The 12,986-nt window shown below is 47.0% G+C and overlaps 1 long non-coding RNA gene across 2 annotated transcripts; it reads left to right on the top strand.

Annotated features, from left to right (window-relative positions):
* Nucleotides 1-1,602: 1,602 nt before the first annotated feature.
* LOC135900816 (uncharacterized) lies at nt 1,603-12,757 on the top strand. Of its 2 annotated transcripts, XR_011510587.1 has the most exons (5): nt 1,603-1,726; nt 5,356-5,438; nt 10,242-10,676; nt 11,248-11,749; nt 12,676-12,757. It is a non-coding gene; the product is annotated as an uncharacterized lncRNA (long non-coding RNA). The 2 variants fall into 2 exon arrangements; XR_010563949.2 differs by lacking the exon at nt 12,676-12,757 and having other exon boundaries at nt 11,248-11,871.
* The last annotated feature ends 229 nt before the right edge of the window (nt 12,758-12,986 follow it).

The following is a 12,986-nucleotide window of genomic DNA, read 5'->3' as shown; positions in this document are numbered from 1 at the left end:
ACATCGGTCAAATTTGTAGCACTTTTTACAGTCCAAAATTTCTTCATTTTTAACTTTTGCAGAAAGCCAATTCTCCATCACGCCAACAATATCAGCGGAGCAGGAATCAATAGCGGCAGACAATTCCACGCGTTTATTCAGAATACTCAGTATATTGTAAAGAAAAATAGAGGCGTCTTTTGCGCAGGGTCTGGGCGGGCTTAGCTATGAGTCACTGGACGTGCCAGCACGTGCAGTTACAGTGCCAACGCTATCATGCGCATCTACGGATTGTGCTGAAGCGATTTCGCGTACGCTGTCACTTACTGAACAGTAAACGTACATTTTTTATCCATGATCAGTTTATTCATGCGAAGAGAGTACGGCTTCCCGGCTACCTTTGCAAATTCTGTTTGTTTCCTCCTTGAGTGTCGCGTAGCTCTGCAATAATCTTCACTATCTGATACACCAGTCTCTTTGAGCTTATATTCGAGCGCCCAGACTGCGTCCCTGAAATTAGACGACGAAAACTTGATGATAATTGGTCGAGCCTTTTCATCCGTGTAGGATCCTAACCTCTGCGCTCGAGAAACTCCCGAGTCGGCAATTTGTATTTAAAGGTGACGAAACAAAACATCTTGAACAACGCCTTCTGACTGGGCCCATGTCTCAGTCGGGCAGTCCGGTATTCCAAAGAACAATAGGTTATGTCGTCTCGACCTGTCTTCAAGATCGTCCAGTCGAGAATTGAGTGCCTGGCCTTCCATTCTGACAGCTTCGGTGATTAGACGTGGTACATCATTAAGAGCTCCAGAACCGCTGAATGATTCGACGAAGGATTCAACCGCGGATAATCTTACTGCTCGGTTAGCGATGGTCTGTACTAAGGCCTCCTGCTTTGTCTTTAGGTCGTCGAGAGCTTCTACGAGTTCAACGTGATGGTGATCAACGTTTTCTCAAAGTTTAGTGCTAGCGTCAAGTTTTTCTTTGTTAGTATCACCAGGGTTTAGTTCAACGTCACCGCAACACGTTAAGCGCTTTGTAACAAATACGCATTCGCACAAGCAATGAAAGAGCACACTTGGGTGCGGTAGGAGCAGCAGGCAGACGTTACTAGTTCGCTTACAATAGAGCGAGGGGGGTTTACTAACCTGCACAAAAAGCAAGATCGAGTTTTTGAGCGACTGCATGACAGCCGCTGCACCTTGCCCACTGAAGGGGCGTAGGATTTCTAGTGCTCTTATACATGATTTTACGGAGACCGGGGATACTCTCGAACCAGGAGTACTGCTTTCGATTCTCCGTTTCTGTTTGCAGTAACCCAGAGTGGCCCTCTCGCTTTGGGCTGTTAAATTTGCTCTACAGAAGTTGACACGTGCCTGTTTCAAAGTATTTTTTTTCTTTTTGCGCGCGCTGGTTAACAGCAGAGATGCCTTTCACCGCGCCTACGTCATCCAGTCAGCACTGTGTAGTGGTGGGTTGTTGCAACAACCAGCGAAAACGAAAGAATATCGCGGATAGCTTGTGCGAAAAACACGCTGTGAAAAAGGAGCAATGTAGTAGCGATATGTTTATGTTGCACCGCTTCCCCGCGAACGTCGACTTGGGTCGTCAGTGGACTTCTCTGATAAACAGGAAAGACTTCGTGCCAAACAGAAATTCAAGTGTGTGTTCTGCGCATTTCATTGATGGAAAACGCACGGGATAAAACCCGCTGCTGATGCTGAACTTGGGTTACTAGTGAAAGGTAAGTAAACACTTGTTCATCGCTACCTGACCCGTTCTAAGCACCGCATTTTGTATAATTAGTGCCTTAGACATTGCATTGGGCCTTTACAGCTTTAGTGAAAAAGCTTCGAAGTCATGTACCGTAGCTCGTAGCTATTTCTGCCCCTCGATTTCTGCCGAACCTGAATAGGAAACATGTGCTGCAGTTTCATGCTCGATAGTGTTGCTGTGAAAATGTTACGATTGAGCTAGGCTTCATGCTATCGATGTCGAGGACACGATATCAAACTGGTAAGACGTTAACTTTTATGCGTTGCATATTGCAATCACTCAGTTCAGCCCTTGGGCGCGGCCGGGCAGCCACCATTGACCTTTAGCGCAACCACGTGACGTGACGTCACGACAGCCGGAGGAAAAGCTGGGCACCAACTCGCGCGATATGCAACGCACTCTTGGCTTAACCAAGCTAAGCCTGGCCATTTTGTTTACATCTTCGTCGCTTCGCTTGTCCGTGGCGATGTATCATGAATTACTGCTGAATCGAAGCCTGCGTTCTTGGCTGCGATAATAGATTTGCTGCGGGGGCCTAGCGGTTAAGGCATTTCGGTGCCACGGCCGAAGTCGCGGTGCCGATACGCAGCCGAGGCGGCAACATTTCTTTGGAGGCAAACCGCAAGAACACTCCTTTACTAATGCTTGGATGGTCTAAGAACTTCGGGTTGTAAGAATTAATGAGTTCGTCTCCACTGCAGAGCGTTTTATAATTTTGTAAATGGCTTTGGCAAATAAAACCCAAGAACCTTTAGCTGCGATAATAAAAAAGCTTCGTCATGTTTCAGGTTATCTTTTGGCGCAGACGCCTGAACCGTGGCGAAAATACGCCAGCACCAGCTAAGCGGAAAGCAAGTGTACAGATTGTTATGACTGTGTGGCTGATAATGATTTATTTCCGTTCGAGATAAAAACGAGCAGAGCCGCACGAGATGATGGGTCACGTCAGGTTCCTTCACAGAGTGTAAGGCTTTTCTTTAGTCTAATTCGTCAGAATCTGAACGTACAAGTAAACGGAACTAGGGAAAATAGCCGGTGTGTGTGGTTATAAGAACAATGTAGCCAATTGGTCACAAGAAAGATTTAAGTATGTTGCCTACCACAATATGGCAAGATATTTAGTTTGTTAAACTTGCCTTGGAGAACAAGAACTTAACTACGATGGGGCTGAAAAGAGAAAACACCCGTGCACTTAGATTTAGGTGCGGCTTAAAGAACCCCAGGTAGTCAAAATTTCCGGAGTCCTCCACTATGGCGTGCCTCATATTCAGAAAGTGGTTCTGGCACGTAAAACCCCACCATTTATGTTTAATTTTTAATTTTTAAGAACTTAGCTAGTTGGTGTTTTGCCTACAAGTAACTTCGCTTACTGGAAATGCCCAACTACGTCTTTCCACGCGCTGTGAAGTTTTCATAACTATGTAGGCTAGCGGAAGTTCTGTGAATGCAACAGGCTTAGAGCTATCGATGTGTTTTTACAGGTCACTTATGATGCACAAGCTTCCACATTGACCTCTCTTTTCGACAGTTTGGAAGATATTGTCACGTGGTCGTGACGTCAAAGAACACAGTAGCAGTACTGTGAAAGCAAAACTAGCTTTTATTGGGTGAACCTGTGCCCACAAAACAGGCTACACTTAAAGCACAACGAGAGCGGGGAACACAGTCGGCGATCGTCGAAAATCTGATCAGCGGGTCAAGCGCATCGGCTTTTATACAACAGTCGTCGAATGTTCCAGACTAATCGTTGGCACCCGCGTGCCTTCCACAAAGTTCTACACCATTCGCGTCACGCGATGAAATCTGATAGCACAAGGTTCGGCGACAACAGACAACCAAATAGAAGCATCGATAACTTTCCAGAAACTTTGGATGCATGCAGGCGCGTCCCGCGCTGTGCGATAACATTTGTCTGGTCGCCCGATAAAGATAAGTGCGCGTGTCAATACCCCCCTCTTAAAAAGCATCGACCCGATGCTGCATAGAAACGCAAGTAATAAAGAAAACGCCCGTAGCAAAGAAAACAACAAAACAAGGAAGTTCGTCGGCGTGCGTAAAAGGGTTTCAGACGCACTACGTGGACCACTTCAGATCGTGCGTGGCGCCGCTGTGAATGCGAAATTCCGTCTGGCACAACCTCATGGTCCAGTGCGCCAATACGTCGGATGATCTTGTACGGTCCGAAATAGCGACGCAAAAGCTTCTCACTCAGTCCTCGTCGGCGCATAGGGGTCCATACCCAAACACGGTCGCCGGGCTGGTACTCGACGAAGCGTCGTCGGAGGTTGTAGTGTCGGCTGTCGGTCCTCTGCTGGTTTTTGATCCGCAGGCGGCGAGCTGTCGGGCTTCTTCGGCGCGCTGGAGATAGGCAGCGACGTCAAGATTCTCCTCGTCAGAGACGTGCGGCAGCATGGCGTCGAGCGTCGTCGTCGCGTTCCTGCCATACACTAGCTTGAATGGCGTGATCTGTGTTGTTTCTAGCACCGCCGTTTTGTAAGCGAATGTTACGTACGGCAGGACGGCATCCCAGGTCTTGTGCTCGACGTCGACGTACATTGCTAGCATCTCGGCGAGGGTTTTATTCAGGCGCTCCGTAAGACCGTTCGTCTGCGGATGGTTGGCAGTTGTCCTCCTGTGACTTGTCTGGCTGTATTGCAAAATGGCTTGCATGAGCTCTGCTGTAAAAGCCGTTCCTCTGTCGGTGATGAGGACTTCTGGGGCACCATGTCGCAGTAGGATGTTCTCGACAAAAAATTTCGCCACTTCGGCTGCGCTACCTTTCGGCAGTGCTTTAGTTTCAGCGAAGCGGGTGAGGTAGTCCGTCGCTACGACGATCCACTTATTTCCGGTTGTTGACGTCGGAAAGGGTCCCAGCAAGTCCATCCCGATCTGCTGGAATGGTCGGCAAGGAGGCTCGATTGGCTGTAGTAATCCCACTGGCCTTGTCGGCGGTGTCTTGCGTCGCTGACGGTCTCGGCATGTTCTGACATAACGGGCGACGTCGGCGGTCAGACGCGGCCAATAATACTTTTCTTGTATTCTCGATAGTGTCCGGGAAAATCCGAGGTGTCCAGCGGTCGGATCGTCATGCAGGCCGCGCAGTACTTCTGGACGCAGCGCAGACGGAACGAAAAGAAGGTAGTTGGCGCGGCCTGGTGAGAAGTTCTTCTTCGCGAGTAGATTGTTTTCAAGCGTGAAGGAAGATAATCCGCGCTTGAATGCCCTGGCATAGAGAAAGGGATTGAACAAGAGCGGACACTCGGCGAAAATTGGAAACAGGAAACACGTCACGCTATACTTTTAACATCGACGAATTGGGGCCGCGAGCATCGAGAAAAAGAAGAATGTGAAATGAGATTAACAGAAATTGTTTTATTTTTTTATTCTTTCCCGGAAAAATTAAAAATATATGCGTATAAATTAAGTTAAACTTTGCGGATTTTTTTCGTTGCCTAGCGACAGGCGAACTGGCGAATGACGAGCCAAATGTTTACGTCATTCTTCAGACTCACCGCCGAAGCGAGAGCGGCCGGCCGCGCATCTGAGCGTTGGCCTGTTTGGTCACCCGTCTGACTGTTTTTCTATTTTGGGATTTAGCCTGGTTTGGTGGCCTCCCGGCCAAATATTGGGTTCGTTTGGAACTTCAACAAGGCAGCACTGCACTATTGGACTACGGCAAGGTGAGAAACTTTGTTCGACAGTCTGCGACGCACTTCAAGCAATTAGGCTTACTGCCCGGCAACTACGCTAGACTTGTGACGCAGTTAACGAAAAACAGCGTGGCCGTCGTGGAGCAGTTAATATGAATTAAAGAATCGCACTGGTAGATGTTTGCGACGCTTCCTGTAAGCCCCAATATTTTTTTAACTAATTTCGGTAGTTTTTGTCCATGCTAGTCGCACAGGGTGCTGTGACGCAGTTTCGCGTGTACTGAATTTTACTGCGACAAGTTTTGGCGCTTTCTCTGACTGCCAACATTATTGAAACTAATTTCATTACTTTTTGGGCCACCTTTCGAGCACAGTGGGTGCGCCTGCAGCGCTGTGACTCGGTTAGCGAAGGCGCTTTTCTTTCTCTGACGCTCAACATTGTTGAAAATTATTTTCGATACTTTTATGTTATGAGGCCCGCTCGCCACGCCTGTTGTGACGCAGCGAAAAGCAGCTCGGTCGTGGTGACAGTTTGGCGCGTACTGAATCTTACTCCGACAAAGTTGTCGCAATTTTTATGTCCCCGCAACAATTTAAGCCTTCTTTCGGTACCCACGCTTGTCGAAAACGCGACGAGCAATCGTCAACAGTGATAACACGGGAGTGCGTTGCTTGCGCCTGCAGAACGCAGAAGCGATAAGCCAAGGAGCTCAAACGCCAGGAACTAGTAACTCGAAAATTCTGTCTTATGAATGGCACCCACGCATTTTGTCTTGAGTGCGAGTAGAAGGAATTCTGCGAGCGTCCAGCATGCTCTGGTTGAGAGCCTGTGTTGTGGCCACCTCTGTGTATTCGTAGCGTACTATCGCGTCGGTTGTAGCCAAGTTCGCGAAACGCGCCGTTGCCTGCGCATTCGTGCCATTAAAGTGCAGGAAATAAGTATAGGGAAGAGGGGAATGTTTGGAATTAGAATGTGTTTGTGGTATGTACACTGTCGTCCTTTATGAAAGGGAACACGCGAGCGCGTGGCCTGCGCTCCGCGGCGGTAAAGCCCCTTGATGTTTGAAAGTAGCGACACTCTCCTCCTCACGGCGCTTTCCTCCTCGATTCTCCTCGCCCGCCGGCTGCGCACGGCACGCTATTCCTCCCTGGCTCCCGCGGACGGGCCGCAGGATTCTATGGAGGCGTGTTATTTTGGGTCAGTTGCGCGCCCCAGTGGGGTTGAAAATTTTGAGAAATGTTAATAACAGCATCGATAATGCTAGAGGCAACATTTATGACGGGGTTGGTTTTTTCCTAAAGCCGTATGAACGGTGTATACCGATGTAAAGGGAGCTTTTGAGGCGAGTTTAAACTCCAGACAGTTTTTCTGCCGCATGATGAGATGCTTTACTTTGTGCGTCTGATCTAGTATTGCTTGTGACACATCCCTTTGTGTGCGGCATAATAAGCAAAAGTCTTAGACCTCTGTTTCAAGGTCGTGTTGTCACCTACAGAAAATATCGCGTGACCGAAAGAAGGCGGGAAGCGAACCAAAGCATGTGCACCCGTGTATAAGACATGATTATTGATTAGCAAAGTTATGATTGTTTAGTGATTGGATTAAGATTAATTCGGGTGTGTTAAGGAGGGTTAAAGTCGATGAAAGTGGATTAGGGTGAATGATGGTGAATTAAGGTGCATTAGTAAATATAAAGGTGTATAAAGGACTAGGCTGGATTAAGGTGGATGAAGGTGGATTAGGGTGAATTAGGAGGGATTAAGGTACATTAGAGGGGATTAAGGCCGATTAAGTTGGATGAAGGATGTCTTACCGCAGTAGGCTTTAGAAGGCTTTCACGCTCGCTTCTCTTGGGCGATAAATAAGAACACCTGGCACCATTTTTTCTTGCCTGTGCGCGTATGTGCACCGCAGTTAATATATTCATCATGCCTTAATTAGTCGCGAGTGCATCGACTGTCCATGCCTTTGTCTTCACAATGTGAAAGTTATAGCTTTTTTGCTGTGGTCTGTAAACTGAATAGGACGATTGCGGAATTTCAGTGTGAAAAAGCGGTGCCGGCAACCGCTCATTGACTACAGTAGTAGAAGCCGAGGAAGGGCATCTAATGAATATTCTTTAGGGGTCGCCGTCAAGGAAGCGTTAAAGGGACACTAAAGGGAAACAATAAATCAGTGTAGACTAATAAAGCATTGTTTGAGAACCCTGCAGGCAGTCATTTCAAGAAAATAGTTTGAATGTTAGATGAGAAAATGAAGGTCCAAGTATCAGTATTTGAATTTCGCGCCGAAACGCCAGCGCCGGTACGTCAGCGTGACGTCAGGGATTCCAAAGTTTGTTTTCGCATTTGGGCCGCGTTGGCTGAATAAAGGTTCCTGAAACTTGGCATGTTTAATATTTGGTTCCTTTAGAACCCAATGTAGTCGATCTGTACCGCTATATATATTTAGTAGGCCCTAGAATATGCCATCAAAATCCATGACGTCACAGCCCCCAGGTGCGGGAACTTAAGTAGGCGTCGCCACCCGTATTTCGTTCTTGCGCTTTTTCTCGCTTACCAAACGTCCTATCGTTGTAAGGGTGGTGTTTTTGGTGTTGTAGAACGGTGATTTACTGATGCAGAAGAAATCACTTTTCACTTTAGTGTCCCTTTAAGAAATACTCGGTATATCTATAGGAGAAGACATTCTATATCTTTAGGCAAGAGAAACGCCTTTGGATAACGTATTGTAATAGTTCACAACGAAATTTTGTTACATTATGTAGTAGCATATTTAAATTTGATTTGAATTAAGCATCACAAAACATTTATAGCAACGAAAATCAAACAGCATTGTCAGCAGAATGTTTTATTTTTATGTACACGCACTAACGTTGGTTGACAAGATAAACGTAACCGTGAACATAAAATAGAATATTCGACAACAATAATAATAGTACCGAATATAATATTCAACATCACAATCAATGCTAGTGTAGAATTATGATAAAAAGAGACGCTCAAGAGAACACAGCAGTGGTAAGATATCATGAGAAGCCAACAAAGACACGAAGGACAACATAGGGGAAATTACTAGTGCTTACCGATTGAATTAAACAAATGATAAATTAATGGCAATGAAAGTCAGCGAAAGCAAACTTTTTTCAGCTTCAGCTTTTTTTTTCCCGAGTCTTTGTAATATGCGCGGCTCAAATTGGTCTTCAGTGAAATGTAGCTAGAACAATTAGAGAAGAGTTAGTCACTCAGGCAGGATGAGTAAAACGTCTTCATACATTTATAATAATACGTTACTGAGGGCAACCGCATTTTTATGCAACGTACAAATTGCCGCAACAAAAACGCTGGTGAGCAGGCCGGAAGAATTACTAGATGCATTACGATATGATTTGCTACGAGCAATGAGAGACGCCTCACCTCGCAAACAACGCTGTTCTTTGTCGGAACAAAGTTCTTTCGGCCGATGTTATGCAGCCACTGCTTCTTGCGCAAGCCGTCACGCTTTCCTTGCGGTATCACAAAAACGGCATAACCATGCTCAGGCTTCTTGTTGCAGTTATATGCGCAACAGCAAGGCATAGCGCTAGCTTATACAGCAGGAAACACAGCTTTCAACGTTCGCTACGCCGAGCTAAAGCGCCGAGCCAGCCGTGCTGAGGAGGAAAATGGCGCGAACGAAAAAGAAAAACACAAGCAAAACTCAAGATCCGCGCGTTTCCAAGGGCAACGGCAGGGAGACCAATCGTCGTGCAGGAAAACGGGGGCAAAACTGGTTGCCGTGGGGGGGGACGCGCAAGGGGCGAGGAGGAGGCGAGGAGGTCGCGCGGCGGCGGCAGAGTTCAAAGAGTGGCGGTACTTTCAAATTATCAAGGGACTTTACGCGGCGGCTGCCCACAGCGCCATCAGCCGACAGCCAAAGAAAGCACGTCCGCTTTTTGCGTCATCTATTGGCAAACAAAATAACCACTCATGACCGGTGGACAAGCGCTGCTAAGATTATGCTCCCTCACCGCTCGCGCAACGGGCGATGCCTGCAGCGCGTCGTCTGCTGGTAACAAATAGAGCGTGGTGCACGAGCACGATCGAAACGTAGAAGCTCTGTCTCTCGCCTTACGCCTGTTGCGCTTCGCCTAAACTAGAGCTATATAGGAGAGGGCGATGCACTCAGCGGAAGGTTTGGCTGTTCTTTATCTATAACTGAATGATACTCTGTATCATTCAGTGATACACTATCATGCGAGCTCTATGGATTCGTCGTAGAGCTCGCATTTGCTTAAGCCACAACTGAATACATTTCCAAGAACACAGTATGCAGCATTATAGTTCTCCAGCGAATAAAGGTGTGAATTTTAATGGAAATACGCTTAGCTTCAGCTGTATTGTCCCTGCGTCGGGAGTGAAAGTAGAAATACCAGTTTAGACTCGCTCGAGGATAAATTTCAAACAAACCTTGCATGGCACTAACCATCGAATTCGAGCGTTTCCGTGCGCGCGAATCCGTGCGTGCAGTTAAAGAAGACGACGGTAGCGATTCCCCTCGGCTAAATGGTCACTGTGTGTGCGATAATCGGCAGCAGTCCTTCAAAACCCCTGCATGGTTTTCAGCCGAGTGGCAGCGCTATGATCAGTTCGGTCGATGGACCAAGTTCGAGTCTATGACCATTTAAGAATGCCGGGGTAAAGATAGCAGTGATAATGTACTAGTCCATACGTGTAAATATGGGCTCCAAAATACTACGAGAGGGAAAGGTAGGATGCTGAACGCCTTGCGTACTGGCGTGATAAAAAGTGATAGGGGCATGTGGAGTTTAATTCCTTATTTTTGTGGGCCAGGAGGCAGGTCATTGCATCAACTACAAGGAGGCCACTAAAAGCAGCAAACAGGATCGTTCAGGCCTTCAAGACGGAAAGCCGTGTGAACGACGCTCAGCACAGGCGCTGACCTCGGGCAACAACTGAATACGAAGACCGTGTGATTCTGGCTGCAGTGGCACTGCAGCCGCAGACAACAGTCACTGAAGTACTGAAGGAACTTGGCATTAGGGCATGTGAGACGACTGCGACGCGCCGCCTCGACGAAGCTGGTCTCAAAAAGAGGATTGCTTGCAGGAAACCTCTGCTTCGAGGCACCAAGCCAAACGCCTGCAGTTTGGTAAGGACCACGCAGATTGGATTACCTCCGACTGGGAATGTGTTGTATTCACAGACGAAGGTTCGTTCACGACCCGGTGGGACCAGAGACAGAGTGTGGCGCCCAGAAAAGCGCCGGTAGGTGACGTTTTATCCTTCACGGTAATTATATCACTGTAAGAAATGCTGAAAAAACTCTACCGGGCGGTTACCCTTCTTTATGCATTGTGTGATATTGTAGCCTATCAAGTTCTCTCTGACGTAGACGCCGGAGAGACCTTGATATTCAAGACACGGTGTTAGATTACGTTCACCAGCATTAAAGTGTAGTTGCATTCTCTAATATTACTAATATTATTACGCTCATCAGTATTAGTTCGCATTGAAAGACACTTTAGCACATGCTGAAAGCATAGACACGGAAGAGGAGGCAGTAGGCTGGCAACTGCCACAAACAGAGGCACACCACCAGCCCAATTGCTGTTTCGATATGAGAGAATAGAAAATAGCAAAATAACTTGAAAGAAATAGGAAAGTGAATAAAAACCTAAAAGAGTACAAAACGTATACATGAGCAGCCGGCGATAAATGCGCGCGCCATGTAGCACAGCCGATTACCGCATGTTTGGCGTAAAGGAAGGGTATTCGAGATAAGTTGAGTGGCTGTTGGTTTGGTGTCAATGCATGATCTAGTGATACTTTTCTGCAGTTACAGAACAGGATACCTCCAGCGAGTGGCTGCAAGTGGGCGTTCAGCAGTGTGCGTGTGGGGCCTCGTGACCAAAAAAGGGCTTGGTCCACTAGTCCGCATAGAGGACAGATTCACGTTTGCCGCCTACTGCTCAATCGTGGACGACGTGATGGTGCCCTGCTTGCTGAATGGGCCCTTCGCGGAAGGTGCTTACATCTTCCAGCAAGACAAGTCGCCCATACACACATCCGGAAGGGTGACAAGCTTTTTCGAGGATCGTGGAATCGACTCTCTAAGGTGGCCGCCCCAGTCTCCAGACCTTAACATTATTGAGAACCTGCGAGGCCTTTTGAAAACTGCGCTGGCGGCTCGGTCTGCACGGACTATCGACCAACGAGCTTTGGGGTGTCACAGAGGAGTGGAAGCGGCTGAGAAGCAACAGATCACTAACGGCCACCTTGTATAACTCGCTACCCTGAAGAATGGCAGCTGTCGTCGCAGCAAATGGGGACGGCACGAGGTACGGAAAAGTGCGTCGACACAACATATTTCAGACTCTTGTTTTGTTTTGTTTTGGTGCTCAATACAAAAGAAAAATATACGTATATCTTTTATGTCAATAAATGTATTGATATCTGTTTTTGCATTTTGTGCTCGCGTCTTTTACATTACAGATACAAGATTCATTAAAATATTTACAAACATTTCTAACATTTTTTTTGCTTCAAGTTTCTTACGTAGCAATATACCTTCGCTATCATCATGGTCAGGGTGCTTTTATTGTGCATGGCGTTATAGCATCAAGTGCACATATACTAAACGACAGAAAACTTTCTCTGCCGACAGGCAAGTACTTTCCGGGTAAGTGGGAATCTGCCTCAAAGGAAAATTTCCGCGACGTTCAGTGATACATTTTCGAAAAAGCAAACCACAACCAAACCTTCCGCTGAGTGCATCGCCCTCACCTATATAGCTCTACTTTAGGCGAAGCGCAACAGGCGTAAGGCGAGAGACAGAGTTTCTACGTTTCGATCGTGCTCGTGCACCACGCTCGATTTGTTACCAGCAGACGACGCGCTGCAGGCATCGCCCGTTGCGCGAGCGGTGAGGGAGCATAATCTTAGCAGCGCTTGTCCACCGGTCATGAGTGGTTATTTTGTTTGCCAATAGATGACGCCAAAAGCGTACGGGCTTTCTTTAGCTGTCGGCTGATGGCGCTGTGGACAGCCGCCGCAGAGCGCAGGCCACGCGCTCGCGTGTTCCCTTTCATAAAGGACGACAGTGTACGGTATTGCTTGGGATAAGTCGGGTATTTTCTACGCCGTGTGTGTAAATACGAACTGCTTTTGTTTGTAATGCCACCCACTCACCACTGTCGCACGCTTCGCCTCTACAGGCATTATTCTTAGATGTTAATACCAAAATAACGCTTGTAATTTTTTTCAGCTCATGTCGTCTGGTGGAGCTTCCTGCGGAAACTGCTGCTGCTTACCTGGTGCCACAACGCTGGATGAATGCACAAAAAGCCCGCGACGAGCATTTACAAAGAATAAAATAAACGTTAATTTTTCCACATTTCGCAAGGTGTCTTGCGTCGTTATGAAATTGCACGTGGCACATATTCAATGGAGGCTTGTGAAGATCGTTCGCAATCAATTTTACTTTATAAAATAATTTGCACATAAATATTTGATAAATAAAAAATAAATATGTAAATAAATATTTGCTGCAAAAGCAAAAAAAGAAACGGAGCCGGC

The sequence above is a fragment of the Dermacentor albipictus genome, unplaced genomic scaffold (assembly GCF_038994185.2).
Source record: "Dermacentor albipictus isolate Rhodes 1998 colony unplaced genomic scaffold, USDA_Dalb.pri_finalv2 scaffold_159, whole genome shotgun sequence".
NCBI lineage: Eukaryota > Metazoa > Arthropoda > Arachnida > Ixodida > Ixodidae > Dermacentor > Dermacentor albipictus.
Note: the sequence above shows the minus strand (reverse complement) of the source record. Positions and strands in the feature narration are given on the sequence as shown.